The 17,439-nt window shown below is 36.0% G+C and overlaps 1 protein-coding gene across 2 annotated transcripts in view; it reads left to right on the top strand.

Annotated features, from left to right (window-relative positions):
- Nucleotides 1–17,439, top strand: part of BMPR1B (bone morphogenetic protein receptor type 1B) — a 437,645-nt gene that overhangs the window by 148,750 nt on the left and 271,456 nt on the right. For both annotated transcript variants that reach the window (XM_077142829.1, XM_077142827.1), the window contains exon 2: nt 5,576–5,645. The gene's annotated coding sequence lies outside the window, so the exon portion shown is untranslated. The remainder of the gene's footprint in view (nt 1–5,575; nt 5,646–17,439) is intronic.

Raw genomic sequence — 17,439 nt, 5'->3', positions numbered from 1 at the left:
GCTGGTTGTGTCGCCTGTGGGAACCCCAGACCCACCTCACTTGTGCCTAAACTGTATCTAGAAACATTCTGTCGGAATTTCAGGGGCTTTAAACCAGACCTCCTCAAGCAGTTTTGTAAGAGGTACCCCTGACTAAATACTTTCACCTCTCTGGTCTTTTGGGGAAGAGTTTTACTCTACCTGTCACTCCAGAGAATCCCCCTTAAATACTGACCACTTTACTGAATGACCCTTTATCTCATTTTCCAGTTTTATCTGGGCCACTGTCCTTGTATTTGCCTGTTTGCCTGAATTTTGCTTTTTTACCTCCAGTTGCCTTTGTGTAGGTTGGATCTTCTGCTTGGATTTTTCACTCCTGTTTCTGTTTTTTCTAAATCTTTCATCCATACTTCAAGGCCATGAATTCTCACTTTGCAACTTGTATGGTACTTCTTACCTGTGCCCTGCTGCCCTTTAAAAGTGAGCACAGGTCACACGGCCTTCCTTCGAGTTGCAGAGTCAGGACCACGCCCAGGCGAGGGCTGCGGCGTCTGCGCTCTCGGCAGCTGCCCCATGCTTCCTTCCTAATGCAGCTGAGGCGAGTTACACGGACATTCCAGGATGGTCATCTCTGTAAAGCATGTAGCGTAAAACGAAGTGGCCTACATGATGGCATGGTATGAACAAATGTTTGTAAAACAAAGAAGTCTTGAATGAATATGTGTAAGTGTAGGTACACAGGACAGCGTCTCTCGAAGTGCTCCTATAGCTTGTTTCTGGCTGAGGGTTGAAATTAGGGATGTTCTAAAATTCTTCTTGTTTTTCAGTATTCTCTATTATGAACATAGTTTTTTCCATGCTAAGAAAAAATAATTTACAGAATGTGGAAAAGAAAACTTTTGGAAAGTTTCTGCTTTAGGGGTGCCACCTGGTAAGACAGAGACTGTCTACAGACTGAGTGGACCACTGGTCCTGACCCCTTGGTGAAACCCACTTAGGGTGGAAGGCGCTCACCCTACGAGGATGTCCAGAGGCCATCCTTCCTTCTCTGCCCTAATACCCACTCTGCCACTGGATGTGCCAGGTCGGACCCATTGAAGTGCGGCGTCAACTGAAGAAGCAAAGATCCAAGGAACATAAAGAGAGTGGAAAGAACACATCGTAGCATGTGGGCAGCCTCTGTTCTTCAGAGGCTGTCTGGTTCCCACTCACCAAGCCCTACAGAGGTCCTGGGGGGCCAGCAACTCCTGTTCTCATGGTTCAAGCCTCACCATGAGAAGCAGCTGAGCACCTCCAGTAAGCACTAGAGACACAAGCTCCTGGTATTCCCCAGCCCTGGACGGCTATTCAGAAGTGGCATGCCTTGCTAAGGTCATCTCACTAGGAGGTGGCGGAACCAAAGAATGACTCAAGGCTCATGATCTCTCATATGTCAGTGGTTTTTGGAATCTTGGTACAAAAATTTACTTTAAGTCAGATGCTTTACATGTAATAATGCTTATTAGTACATGTAGAGCCCTCAAATTATATATTTGAAAAAGGTTAAACTGGGGGATTGTGTGTTATATTTATATTACCACAATGTATATTTTAAAAGCAAATACCATATATAACCTACTCAGTTTGTTTCTCCTGAATCTAATGCTATGTCTTGCACATAACCATTATTTAGAAAGTACTCGTTGAATTAAAGCTCTTAGCCACTTTTGCATGAATCTCTATGAGTACGATTTCTGGGCGAAAGGCCAAGCAGGTACCCTTTATTAAGGTGCTTACGTGTGATCTTCCAAGGTAGTTGAATCCTACAAAATCCGTATTCCATCTGGTTGGAATTAAAGGAATTCAGATGAGTAGTGAAAATGAATTTTCACAACCAAATAAAAAATTGAAGGAAATCACAATGCCTTGAAACTTGTCACGATAAAAATACGGAGATATTCTCTGACAATATAAATAAAAAAATCCTTAAAGTAAGAAGGGTAAAAAATATTTTTCTGGTACAGGGTGCATTAAGACTGCTTATCTATTTTTTTTTTTTTTTTTAGTGTCCCTGGGTAAGCTCGATGCTTACCTATTTTAAACAAGCTTTTCATTGGTGGCATTGTTTTTTAAAAGAAGTAAGAACATGATATATTACACAATCTTCTAGTTAAAGAATGTTTTTCAAAAGTTATCAAAGCCCTTGTTTCTTAAAATACAGATATTTAATCACTTTTTCTTTCTATGAATTCAGTGCCCTAAATGGGGAAAAGGCTTAATATTTAAAAACATATGTCAGAATAAACATTTAAGTTAATATATTACAGCAGATGTTAGCTAATTTTCAAATTACATATCTGTAATGCTCATCGTTAGCTGGTATCAAATCCAGATTGCTGAAATTGTATATATTCTTTTATGACTTCATCATAGAAATTCTCTGGAGATTACTCTTTTTTATCCTGGGAACAATTGGTTCCTGGGCCATTGGCATGCTGTCCTTAGGGAGACAAGGCAAATTATCATTTGGGAGTAAGGTATGGAGTTTCAGTGGAGACAATGCTAATATTGAGAACTGACATCATAGCAGCTTGTCCAGCTTAAAAAGATTTATGGGGTCAAGCAAACAGTCCTTAACTAACAATTTCATTTTATCAGCCTTACTCCCTTTTTGATTTTTCTGTTAGAAATTAAACTTGTATCTTCAGGTTTTCATGAGTTTTAAGTTTTTAGGAAAATGTCTAAAGAGATTGGGGTGCCCGGGTCTCTAAGCTGTGTTCTTTCCTTCCTCTCAATTTCAGAAAAGGTGGCTAGTTTCTCACAGTCAAAAGACTTTTTTTCCTGAACCTTTTTATTTAGCAAAGCTCATAGTGTTATGTGATTTAGGTATTTGTCCTTGATTCTAAGTTTGTGTTCTTTGATGGCCACGAGTGGTCCAGTCCTTAGAAAAAGAGATCATTATGAAAGTGTAGGAGCGAAAGAAAATAATAAATATTCTGTTTTTTGAAAATTGTAAATAATGGATGATACACTCAGAATAAAAATTCCTGGAATATAATAAGCACTCCGTATTTATTTGTTAAATATACAGAAGATTTGCCATTTTAATCATTTTAAGTATACACTTTAGAGACATTATTTATTAATATAATTGCTGTGCTACTATCACCACCTTCCGCTACTAAAGCATGGTCATCACCCAGCATAGAAACTCGTTACTTATTAAGCAATAACTCCCCCTTTCCCCTTCTCCTAGCTTCTGGTAACTTCTAATCTACTTTCTGTCTTTATGAATTTGCTCACATAAGTGGAATCATACAATATTTGTCCTTTTGTCATGGCTTATTTCAGTTAGCATAATATTTTTATGGTTCATGCATGTTGTAGCATGTATCAGTATTTCATTCATTTTATTGTGGAATAATGTTCCATTGTCTCTATATACCACATTTTTGTTTATCCACTAATCGGTTGACGGACTCTTGGGTTGTTTCTAGCTTTTTGCTATTATAAATAATGCTGCTATGAAATTAATATACAAGTATTGGTTTGAGTCCCTACTTTCAATTTTTCTCTTGGCATATAACTAAGAGTGAAATTGCTAGATCACATGGTAATTCTGTATTTAACTTTTTGAGGAACTGTCAAACTGTTTTCCACAGTGGCTGTACCTTTTTATATTCTTACCATTAATACACCAGATTCCAGTTTCTCCTCATCCTTACCAATACTTTAAAAAAAAAAATACTAGTAGGTTTGAGGTGGTATCTCACTGTGGTTTTGATTTGCATTTCCTTAATGGTTAATTATATTGAGCATCTTTTCATGTGCTTATTGATCATTTGTAAATGTTCTTTAGAGAAATGTCTATTTGAGTCCTTTCCCTTTTTAAAATTGTTTTGTCTTTCTGTTAAGTTTTAAAAGAAGTTATTTATATATTCTAGATATTAAATCCTTACCATATATGATCTCCAAATGTTTTCTTCCATTCTGTAAGTTGTCTTTTCACTTTTTTGATAGTGTCCGTTGATACACCAAAGTTTTAAATTTTAATGAAGTCCAGTTTACCTATTTTTTTTCATTGCTCATGCTTTTGGTGTCACAAGTAAGATTTTAATGTAAACAACTAGACCTTGAAAATTATTTAAATCTACTCCATTAATCACTGAAACTATCATTTATTGAGTCTTCATTGAATGTCAGGTGCTTTTGAAACACCGTGGCTTTTTACAGACAAGGAGATTGGAGTATAGAGAGGTTCAGCAGCCCTTCTAGGTCAAAACTCATAATGGAAAATCCAGGATGCGATGGGTATATGAATTAATTAATTCTTTATCGGGGAATGTTTGCTTTGTGCCAGAATTCTTTCTTTTTTGTTTATATTTTTTGCATATGTGCATTTTTATTAATATAACTGCATTTCTAAGTAGATGTGAACATTTTGGGCAAGACTGCCTACTGTAAGGAAGTTTAAGTTTGATGTCTCTTTGTAGAGTGATGTGATTTATGTTGATTGTGTCTTTCACTAAGGCTTTTTGTGTGTGAAAGGAATGCTCTTAAATTTGTAATATTCTTTAAAACACAAGGTTAATAAAATAATAAATCAACTTATTGTGGGTTTGGCATCATAAACGTATCATTTGTTCGAATTCTTAAAATGTTCCATTTTGTGAAGTCCACAGTCTCTCATGTTGGGTTAAATATGTGAGGTGGGTATTCTGACAAAAACTTTGGGTAATTTGGAACTAAATACAATGGATTTTATTTTGCTTTGGAATAATGAGAATTTTGTTACTCTAAATCTGGCAGTCAACTCACTTTGTTAAGTCATTCTAGGTATTAATTTGGTTGCCTATTTAAATGGAAGAAATTAGGATGAAACATGCCTTTATAGTCTCATTTTGACCTTATATTCACCACATAGCCATCCAACTTTTAGCTTTCTCATGTATTGTGTTTCTTGTTAGTGTTTAAGTTGAAAAACAGATTTCAGGGTGGGCCATGGTGGCTCAGCAGGCAAGAATGCTCGCCTGCCATGCCAGAGGACCCGGGTTCGATTCCCGGTACCTGCCCATGTGAAAAAAAAAAGAAAAACAGATTTCATAATTAAGATCTAATTGTGATTTATACATTTTGCTAGAATGGGGACATGGCTGTGAAAGATGATTATTTTCTTGCTTCCTTTTTTTTAGTAAATAAACCTGGTTAGAAAAAATGTTATGGATGAAAATCTAATATATATAATTCCTTTCAAAATCTGTGGCTATCCTTTTATTTAGGTAAAACCTTGCATTAAATGACATCTCCAAATCAAACCTGTGTAGATTTAATATTTGCTTTCTTTTGGAAAAGTGTCAGATGGAATTTAATGTGGAAATTTCATATGATGTTTGTAATTCTACTCTGTGGAGTACTATATTTTCCCATATTTGTAGGCTAGGAGCTCAAAAGTCATAACTTGAAGGTGCTATAATAGAAATAAGCATTTTTTTAAAAAAAAATTCAATTATGTATTACCATTGACCCTGCATTTGAACTGTGAGAAAGATAACACAAACTTTTCTCAAGTCAATAGCTTAAAACAAATAGCAACTCATTTTTTTCCCTTTGTTGACAGGGTGGAGTTCAACTTACTCTTTCTTCAATGTGAAAGGAAAGGAAGGTCATTTCATGCTTTGTTGATAAAGGTAAGGTCATAATGACTGTTTAAAGAGTCTGAGTTGTTTTTTAGGCATCATTTTTGCCTTCTGACATTCTCATTTTGTGAAATGCTAAAGAGAACTGAAAGATGATATATTTTCTACATTGACTGTTCCTTTAATTATCAGTAAAATCCCAGAAGATAAGAAAATCGGTGTAAAACAACCTGACAAAGTGGATGTGGATTGGTTACATAATAAGAAAGTAACTTGCGCCTTTAATTTGAAATGCTGGTTTACATACTTCATCTATTCATCAAACATTTACACACTTGGTAATAACCTTTCCCCAAACATTGCTGATATCATCGTGATAACATTTTTCAGGTTAATACAAACTAGATTACAAGATTATGCTGTTTTCGAGCAAATCCAATTCATTTTCCCTTTCAGACCGATAGTTCTGGATGGTTTCATTCATATGAGAGTATAAATGTGGAACTGGTTGTGTGGACTTCAGAGGTCCTACCTCTGATTAAGTTCCATGTCCTTTGGGATTGTCAACTCTAAGACTAACCAATTTGTCCCCATGTATAGCCACTATTTATGGTGTGGTACACTGTGTAGGCAGTATTTAAATGCTTTACCTGTATTCAGTTTATCCTTCACAACAATTCTGTGAGTACTGTTCCATTACTATTCTCATTTTATAGAGGATAAAATAGAAGCATTTGAAGATTAGGGAACTTGTCCAAGATTACACTGCAAATAAGTGGCAGAGCTGGGATAAAATTGAGATCCTATGATCTTTACAGCTGTATTATACTAAGAACATGTAAATAGTGTTTGAACAATTGTGCTGGGCTCTTGGTTATTAAACATCAGTTCACAGCTTCAGCTACAAATTCACATTCCTGACTAAATTCTACCTTTGTGCAAAATTCTGTATTTCACAAATGGTTCTAAATTTTTTACTACCTAGTTGTTTCCAGTCGAAAACAAATGTATAAGAATTATTTTTGTGGGATTAAACTCTCTTTCAATTTAATCTCCATGTTTCTGCTCATGTTCTTAAAAATTTAAATTGTTGTAATGAAAGACAAAGATAATGTTAAATAAAATACAATATAATTTCTGCCTTTTGAATGGTAATTGGTCATATGTTCTATTGTTCTTTTTAAAATTTGCTCTGGAAATTATTTGCTTCATTATTTCATGTATTATTGTTGTTGTTTTTGAAATATTTTCTTAATATTGCAAGATTAACCACAAACTCTGTGAGAGGAAATCACTGCTTATTTCTCTGAAAGTGAAATATGTAGAGACATGAATTATAGGGTTTGGTTTCACAACACGACTGGTTATAGAGGCAGGAAGTGTTGGTCAAAAAATCTCCTGACTTTAGGAGACTCAAGAGGCCCCAAAAGGTGAATACAAGAGCCAGTGTCATTTTCAGAGTTGCTCCCCATTGTATTTCCATTTAAAGGTTCATGGGTGCCAGTAATTGCTTTATTTTTACAGTTTTCTATAAAAATAAACTACAAAATTTCTAATTATCTACTCCAGTGTGCTTCCTTATTTCTTCCCCTTTTGTATTGAAAACTGGTGCTATCAAACTGTTGGCAGCTACCTCAATTATAGACCTAGTGAAAGGAATAAATAAAAAACTCTTGAAAGCTTTCAAACATATACTTCTCAAGTGACAATCAACTAAACTTAAGATGAAGAAAAATAACAGTGAAGATAAATTAACAGCTCATAAGGATCTGGATGTCAATAAATTTATAAATCAATGTAGAGAGGTTATTTCATTTGCTCTTTGTAATGAAAGGGTAAGTGAAATCTCAATGCAACTGGAGAAGAGAATAAAAATCTTTCCCCAGTTCTTTAATGAGATTAAGCCAGTTCATTTTCAGTGAGAAGAAAATAAGCAAGAAAAGGAAATCATGGAGGAATCGATTGACATTTGTTCTATGTGAGCATTGCAGGTTGAACTAGTTCATCCTAATGGTGTAGAGATATGCTTTACTTTCCTTACATCTTTTGTAGTAACAGATGAGCGAACAGGAAGAATAAAATGTGTTTGACTTTGATTTATTCAAATGAACTGTCTCAAAAATTTTTATGCATTAAATAATTACTAAATATACTCCATAAAGTTTTCAGCAAAGTACTTACTTCATATTTCACTGCTCACTTAAAAATGTCCATATTAAAAGATAGTAACATGATAAATAAAAATTCACAAGTAATGTCATTGGAAGTGTTTAATAACACTGCTTTTTGGGCTATAAATACAACCTCATTTTTTTCCAGGCTAAGTATATTGAGATTAAATTTTCAGCATGATAAAGTTCAGTTGGGCTACTACATTCTGCCCATGTACTTAAAAACCCTTATTGCCTTGGGGAGCAGAATCATGGATTTTTCTTCTGGTAAAAGATGTGTGCTGGCGAGAGTAGGTTAGATGCAGGAGTCTCTACCTGACCGCTGACTAGAAAAGGCATTATCTGGTGTCTGGGTCAGGCCATTAGGAACTAGTGACAACAATTCCTAGTGCTAGGGTCGGGCGTACGGGGGTGGGGAGTTTGAAATAGGTTTTATCTGTTTTCAAGTCCCCATGATGCTGATGGGAACAGAGTTCCAACCTGAACTCCTTCAGGAGTCTTTTACTAGAACTTGGAACGGGGTCAGAGAAACAGCCAGATAGATATTCCTTCAGGATAGGGATTTCATGTATCAGTGAACTGGAATAAATAGGAAAGCCAAGGAGAACTTCAGCATATATTCTAGGTCCCCATAACCCTGCTGAGAAAGAGGGTGACCTGTAAGTTCCTTTCCCTAGGGGTAAGGTTTAGGGCTCCAGGAGTCAGTCCCTCTCCCAGAGCAGCTACTAAACAGGCAGAAACTGTCTCCATACATTATCTTGAAACCCTGTAGTCCATTAGAACACAGCACAGCATCTGGGGAAGAGCAGAAGGAAGAGGCTGGCGAATATAAATACCAGTAAATGCTAAAGGGAGTTCTTCAGACAGGAGGGAAAGGACACTAGACAGTTGCTCAGAGTGGTGATAAGAAATGGACTCCATAAAGACTTGGGTAATTATAAATGCCAGTACTATTGTATTGTACTTTTTGTTTGTAACTCTACATCTTACTTCTTACAGGTGGTAAAATGCAAATACATAAAAAATGATGGTAAATCTATGGTTTGGGACATATAGAGTACAAAGATATAATTTGTAACAAGCACAAAAGAAAGGTGGGGGGATGAAGGAGTCTAAGGAAATGTATGTTTATACCATTGAAATCAAGTTGATATCAAATATGATTTGAAAACGATGAAATGAAACTAGAAATCAGTAATAGAAGAAGAAATGGAAAATTCACAAATATGTGGAAATTAAGCAGTGTATTCTTAAATAACCTGTGAGTTAAAGAGGAAATCAAGAGGGAAATTAGGAAATATCTCGGGGGTAGGTGAAAATTAAAATACAAAGTACCAAAATTTATGGGATGCAGCGAAGGCAGTGCTGAGGGGGAAATTTATAGCTTCAAAATGCTTTCATGAAAGAACGAGAAAGATTTCAAATCACAGACCTAACCTGAAATCTAGAAGAACTAGTAAAACAAAAGCAAACTAAATCCAAAATGAGCAGAAGGAAGGTGTGGTGGTTTGGAGCTGTATATTCTTCAGAATAATGTGTTCTTAAATTTAGTCCATTTCTGTGAATGTGAACCCATTGTAGGTAGGCCATTTTTATGAGGTTACTTCAGTTAAGGGTATGTGACCCACCTCCGTCAGGATGGGTCTTAATCCTACATCTAGAGTCCTTTATAAACAGAGTGACATTCAGAGAGAGAGAGAGAGAGAGAGAGAGAGAGTGAGAGAGAAAGCCTCAGGAAGCAAGAAGCTGGACATCACTAGTACCTGGAAGAGAAGGGAGTGGCCAGGAGATGCAGTGATGTGCTTTGCTCTGTGACAAGCTAAGGGCTGAAGGACACCAGCCTCAGAACGCAGAGCCTTGGAGAAGAAAGCATCACCTTGGTGATGCCTTGACTTGGACTTTTTCTCAGCCTCATATCGTGAGTGAAAAATTTCCTGTTGTTTATTTAAACTGACCCATTTCATGATACTTGCTTGGGCAGCCCAGAAAACTAGAACAGAGAAAACAACAGAATTCAGAGTAAAGATAAATGAGACAGAGAACAAAAGAAACAAAAAATAATAGAAAGAATTCACAGCACCGAAAGTTGGTTCTTTGAAAAGATCAATAAAATAGACAAAGCTTTAACTAGACTGAGGAAGAAAAAGAGGCACAAATGGCTAAAATCAGACATGAAAAGGGGGCTATTGTTACTGACCCTACTGAAATAAAATGTCTATAATAGCTGTGCTTGTTTGAGTCTGTTATGTACCCAGAAAAGCCTATGTTCTTTTCATCTATCCCTGTGGGTGCAGACCTGCTGTGGGTGGGACCTTTAGATTAGGTTGTTTTCAAGGAGATGTGACAGCCCATTCAAGGTGGCTGTTAATCCCGTTGCTGGAGTCCTTTATGAGAAGTTAAAAGGCGGAGACATTTTGGAAAGATCTCAGAGAAGCTAAGAGGGAATCACCTAGAGACTAGAGACATTTTGGAGAGAAGGACCAGCAGACGTCACCATGTGCCTTCCCATGTGGCAAAGGGAACCCCAGATGCCAGCAACCTTTCCTGTGAGAAGGTTTCTTTCTTTTGGTGCCTTAATTGGACATTTTCATGGCCTTATAACTGTAAATTTGTAACTTCATAAATCCCCTTTGTAAAACCGACTAATTTCTGTTATATTGAATTCTGGCAGTACAATAACCACCTGTACTCCAAAAGATTACATAATGTAGATGAAATTATCAAATTCCTAGAAACATTCAAACTACCTGCATTGACTCAAGAAGAAATAGAGGATCTGAACAGACTGGTAACTAGTAAAGAAATTGAATCAATAATCAAAACATTACCAACAAATAAAAACCCACACCAGATTGCTTCTCATGGGAATCCTACACACTGGGATAAGCAAGCTCACGATATAGAATATGGGTTACCAGGGAATGGGGTGGGGTGGGGATTTAAGGCTGAAGAATAATAGTTATTGTTTTGGATGATGGGAAAAAAATGGTAGTTTGATAGTGGTGATGGTGGTGCAACATTGTGAACGTGATTAACAGCACACACACAAAAAGATGAAAAGCACAAAAAGATTGTGTGGTAACTTTGTCCAGTGCTGCTAAGTGATAAAGCTGGAATTTAGACAGGAGAAAGCTGCCTGAAAAGTCAGTGCTTATACCCCATAACTTGACTTATGACCAAAATTTTCTAGGCTAGTCCTGATTTCAAATACTAGTTAGTTATATAAGGCGATTTACCTGGGACTGACTTAGTTTTGCCTGAGCTTCTATGACAAATACCATCCGGTGGACTGGCTTGTACAATAAGAAATGTAATTGGTTTATAGCCTTGGAAGCTAGAAGGCTTGCTTCCCACAGGGGTTGATTGCTTTCCTGTAACAAGTTGATGTCCTCTCCTTTCTCTCTGGTTTCTGCTGACTTTGGCTTCTTGCCTCTCCTTATAGCTTTCTCTCACTATGTTTGAATTTCTTTGGTTTATAAAAGACCTTGGTTTTCAGATTAGGGCCCACCCTCATTCAATTGGGCTACACCTTACTTAAAAATAACATCTTTAAGAGAGCTCATTTACAGTGGGCTCCTACCCCACACAAGAAAGCAGATTAAGACCATAAGCATGATTTTTTTGGGGGAATGTTATTTAACCCACCACAGGAGCTATATTATTTTATTAGATTTTGTTATTAGAAAGGTGTTAATGATATATCTCTAAAGAAACCACCTGCTCCATTGATTCCTGTGCTGGAAACCAATACATTTTACCAGTATTAAACATCCGAACTTTGTAGTACATAATACTGAATTTACATAGAAGTAGGTTTTTGCTTTATTAAATATTGGCTTCAGGATCCTTCGTTAATTTTCTTATTTTACATGTGTAGAAATTTATAGTGAAGTCCTTTCAGTATGTGAGTACCAGGAGTTTCTGATGTGGGGTTTAAGAGACCTCCCTCCTAATGAACTTATGTTGTAATTAGTGTTGTGGTGATGTTCCAGATGTGTTATCCAAAAGGGAATTTAACTGCAATTTTAATGAAAATATTTTATCCCTTGCCTTCTTATATTTTTATCTAATCTGTGCTTAGAATGTTTTTCCGCAGTGATAACATGTAAAGCACATTAGCATAATGTTTAAATATTATATTTAATTAATATAAATTATAAAACATGTAGAATATATCGAGTGTCTACTATAAGGCAACTATAAATTACCTCCATTTCCCAGATGAAGAAACTGAGGCTTAAAATAGTAAAATGAAAACAAGATTGAAATCTAGGTTTGTGCAATTCTGAAAGTTGTGTATATTCTACTTTGCAGTATCGTGGTTCTGATTCTTTCAGTGCTAAAAAATGGTCGTTGAAAAAAATAAAAGGTTTTGCTCTTTGTTCTGATTATGAACAGAGAAGTCCTCTCTGGTCCTGTGTCTCCTCTCCTATTTTTGATTGCTGCTGCCATCTGAGAAGTTTCCCATACAGAGTAACCATCATGTACCACTGCATCCATGTTCCAAAACGAGAAACCTGAGAAGGAGCCACAGTCTTCCTGCAAGCAACAGATGGTTACTGTTTAAATGAGGGCGAACTCTGGATCTCATCTATGAAGTGATATTTAGGTTTTTGTGGAGGGCAGGTTTAAAGGGTTAGGTCAAGGGAACAGCTAGTGACAAGATTTAGGAGGAAGAGGTAAACAAACCAAACTTGTCTGTAGCTTTTTTTTTCCCCCTTATATACTCTTTAATCACAGTCACTTGGCAGGTTGTATTTTTTTCTGCCCCCACCTCTACTCAGAAGCACAGGGGAGGGACAAGGGGAAGGCATGGCAGGCTGTTGAAATTTGTAGTGTGTTGGCATCCAGCGAGTGAGTTTTGCTGTGGGGTAAGTCCTGTGGCTTGTTTTCTGCCTTGGTGAATAGAGCCTTTCCATCTTTGCCAAGCCTCCAGTTAAGTGGTCAAGGGATTTATTATGAAATGTACTAAATCTTGGCATGGAGCTAATTGCATATAACAAGAAGCGTGCTGGAGGCTTGGACCTGAGAAGTGACACATGCAAAAAGCATTCTCTTTCTGATGCTGCTGAAAGAGGTTTTGTGTAAGGGAATGTCTGCATGTCTACACTTATTGCTAATGAGGTAACCCCCACCCAAAGCGTATTTTTGAGTTACTTGTTAAAATAAATGCAGGCTTCTTTCTCTCTCTCTCTCTCTCTCTCAATTTTTGTGAATAATTGGCAATTGAAGAATGAATATTTATTTACTAACTGCAGTTCTGAAGCTCTTACCATATCATAAAAAAAACATTTATGGCAGTTTAAATTACATGAGTATGGTTATGACCCAGAATGATTTTTTTTTACTGTGATGAAATTCAAATCACATAAGATTTACCATTTTAAAGAGTACAATTCAGTACCATTTAATACATCACGGTGTTGAACTGCCCACCTCTGTCAAGTTCCACAGAATGATTCTTATGTAAAGGAATAAAAGGCAATCAGAGAAGTGTTTAAAGAAAAAGACAAATAATTGCACCGTTTTAAGTCCCATGTAGAGTCTTTGAAACTTCATCTTATGGATTTAAAAATTTAGCTTAAAAGAAATAGTTGAGGAATCTTTTTTTTGCCCTTTTCGATTGTTCTGGTGCAATTTTATTGTCTGCGTTTTCTCAAAGATTTATTGGGATATTCACCTTTATATTCCTCATAACACCTAATGTAGGCACTGTGTGTAGTGGGTGCTTAATACTTGTTTGGGGGATAAAAAGCTGAAACACTTTAAGCGCTTTCCCACAGTACATGCCATTATATCTTAATTTACTGAAATGCATATAGAGATAAAGCAATGAAACTTGGTTCAATGGAACAATCATGTCCTCTCTTGAAACATTTTTATGCAGATCATACTCTTGGTTTCTGATAACAAAAGCATATTACATATAAAATTTTAGGAAATAAGTGTAACATTCCATTTATACGGTTTAGTAGCTTTTGTGTGCATGTAAAGCTAAGACCCACCTGGGTGCTTTAAAATTAAATAGGAAGAGAATGGCTGCAGTGGCTTGCATCTTGTGGCTAATGCTAATCTTTCTGGTTTTAGTGGTTTCTAAAGTGGCAGCAATTCTGAACAGAAAATAAAGCAATAGTGGCCACGAATTTCAATTCTGCCCCGCAGAAAGGAAATGTTGGAATGAAAATGTATGTAGCATTTGAGAAAAAAGAAAAGTAACCTTTAAAAATGAACTAGGAAAGAGATGATTTGTATGTCTCCTTATGACAGTGCATATTCATTAATATCTAGGGCTTGTCAGATCAGTTAGCGTTTTGATCAAATGGCAGAAAATGACCTTGACTAGGGTGATTAAAAACCCAATGATTTCTAGAGAAGTGGTTTGCTTGTTTGTTTATTCATTCAACATTTATTTACTGAGTTTCACCTGTGTTCGACACACTATGCCAAGCACTGTGACAGATGAGAAAGGCAAATCAGTGATAGATTTTACCCCCCAAGTACTTAATTTTTAAATATCTGTACTTAACCAACTTTAAATTGAGTTCATCTTGTATGTGAAGCACTGTCCTGACTCTTGGGAATGAATAAACGAACATTATTAAGAGTGGTCCTCCACAAAAAAGCTTATCTCTCATTTAGCGAAATTTACTTAAACACATAATTACTCTTAGTTACCAAGTTTGATCATTGGAAATTTGGCATTAAGTCTACATAGAGGCTCACATCCAAGAGGTGTGTGCGTCTTTCTGAACTGTTCACGGACTCTAAGTCCTTGTTATGCAAAGGATGGTTCAGAAACCACAGCAGTGTCATCACAGGGGAGCTTGTTAGAAATGCAGAATCTCATGCCCTACTCCAAACTTCCTACATCGGAATCTTCATTTTGGTCATCTCTGCACTTGATTCATACACTTTTCGGACTTTGAGAGACTTTAATACAGAGTTTAGCCTTGTGTTTGAATGGCTGAGCAGTTTTATTTGTACATGCATTCTTTTAATAAGCGTTTATTGAACATGTGCCAGGTACTGTATTGATAGTTGAGGACGGAAACACCATCACCAACAAAAAGAATAATCTTTAGTCATAGTTAACTGTGGGAATAAATCCCATCATCCAGTAAAGACATAATTTAATCAGTATGGTGCTAGGAAGCTTTCGAGAAGACATCATAATGAATGGAACCTTGGAAGATTCGCAAGTATTTGTATAGCAAGAGAAGGCGAAATCTCACAGATTCATTAATCTGTCAACTTTTGAATAGGCGAATTACTAGAGATAGGTCTTGGAAGTCTTTTTAAAATTACTAAGCAGCATCTAATTCAAGTTTCATATCCCTTCCTACATTTGTCATGGGATATGAATGTGCTGTTTCTTAAGGAAATGTGAGATAATGAGCTTTGGAATTCAGTGCAATTAAGTATACATCCCCAACTTCAGTTTTTTCATCTGTAAAGAAGGAATACCAAAAGCAAACGTTTGGTAAAGATCATAGGAATGAAGCATCTGGCATTATGGTGCCCAATATTTTAAATATTATTAATGTTTATAAGGCTAATTTTAATTTTTCATTGATACAATGTTGCCAAGTTATTGTAGCAAGAGAAAAATAGAATGTGACACATACTTAAAATAAAAATCTTCCCCTATATGATCTAAAACTTGAAAGGATTAAAAATGAGAAATGAGTCATAACATCCACACTCTGTAAAAAATATTTTTACCTTCTAAAAAAGGAAAATTTGCGACTTAACATTTTATTTTGGCTCTGGACTTTGCACTTTAGCGTTTATAGTCAATCCTAGGACAGGCTCTCTCTGTCTATAGTAATGGGCCATTTCAATCCTTCTTAATGAGGCTTTACCCCAACGCCTTTTAAATATTTGAATAGTAAATTTGCGTGAAGTGGACTCTTCACATTTGTGTGTGGGCTTCCCAAAAAAGAAATACATGCGTATGTTCTCAGAGAAAATATGACTTCTTTTAATTTACTTTTTGCTATTTCACATATTCAGGAAACTCTTTTCAGTACCATGCTAATAAAGAACAGCTGAGGCTTTCTCATATAAACAGAAACTGAAATTGTCTTTCTCTAATCTGCCAGAAAGAAATTATCTGTTTTTAATGCACAGGAAAGTGAGTTTTACTTCCTTTTCTATAGCTGGAGTCTCATGACTTGAAACAAAATTTCTTGGTGCCTTTCCATTCCTATAAAATCGTGACCTGAGAACCTCTAAGCAGAAGGCAGAATGTAAATGGAAGGTATTAATCTGAAGAAAGGCAGGAACCGTATAGGTTTACCTCTGTGTGGCCGAGTCAGAATGGATAATAATATAAATTGGGCTGAGGTAGAAAATTTGATTCCCACAGTAAAATGTGCTTCTCAAGGTAAACAGTCTCCTTGTGTTATCTTTGGCAGTTCTTGAGAACCTTGTCATGTTAATGTAGTTATTGAAATTGAATTTGGAAATTGTAATGTTGCTTTCACATTTCACTTAAAAAACAACCTTACTAACTCCCAACTTGAAAAAGATCCCATGTATTTCACAAGTAAGGCACTGCTAATGTTTTAGTAACCCCACAAGGAGAGTATAGAAATGCAATACTGTAAAAGCACAGCTGACCTGCATTTTCCTTACCCACCTTGTTTGCAATGAGATGCATAATGTAAAATAACCCACTACCCAAGTTGTCTTTACAAACACACAAATGGTATTTATCGTGTGCTGGTGATCACCCTGGCTCGCTGTGACCTTGGCTCCGTTTCAGAGGTCACATTTCCACACGTTATCAATGGCTCTCAGATAGTTTCTCCAATGTATTGGCACAGACCAACTTTTTTTAATAGTTAGCATATATACCTACTTTCCCCACTTACTTTTCTAAAGCAAACATAGCCCTTTAGCCTTTATAAAAAGAAAGAAAGAAAGAGAAAGAAAGAAAGAAAGACAGACAGAAACCCCTAATTATCATTTACATAGATGTCCCCTGTAGTCTTGGGGCAGGCAGTGTTGTGATACCTGGCCTTGGTCCACATCTGTCCTATACTTTATTTTAAAGGATTTGCTCTTTAAGGATCTCCTTTTGAAAATTGTTTATATAGTGTATTGCCCCTAGTAGAATAATTTAAAGATATGTATAGAATGAGATATGTATTTTCCTTGATGTATTATTCAATCCTTTTTCTAATAAAGTGGATTTTTTTGTTGTTGTTGATTTGACTTTTGGTTGGTTTTGAAATTATTTGAGGAAAGTAAACGTCATATTTCTTCAGGCTGGTACTGTTGGGCACTAAATACTTAGGGAAGCATGGTAGTTGGTTCTTTTTCTTTTTCCTTTTAACATTTTAGCATATTTCTAAAATGTATAAATAAAATGAGTTCATTTGATCACTGTTGGATTTTTAAAATTGTTTTAAATTCACGATGAAACTACTATGTCCTCCCTGGGTTCTCTGAACATTGGTCAAAACAATTATTCTGCAGCTACTATAAAGCACAAGAATAACAGTAGAAAAGAAAATAGTTAACATTGTTGCCTAAAGTTCTTTAATGTAACTTCTCATTGGACAGACTTGGTAGTATCACTTCCAACTTTTAATGTAAACAAATATCACAGAATTCTTTCTTCCACTTAGTTTTACAGTTGTGTAACTAGTCCAAAGTTAAAATTTGTT

Source organism: Tamandua tetradactyla, chromosome 24, assembly GCF_023851605.1.
Source record: "Tamandua tetradactyla isolate mTamTet1 chromosome 24, mTamTet1.pri, whole genome shotgun sequence".
Taxonomy (NCBI): domain Eukaryota; kingdom Metazoa; phylum Chordata; class Mammalia; order Pilosa; family Myrmecophagidae; genus Tamandua; species Tamandua tetradactyla.
The sequence above is the reverse complement of the archived record's forward strand: the minus strand, read 5'-3'. Positions and strand labels throughout refer to the sequence as shown.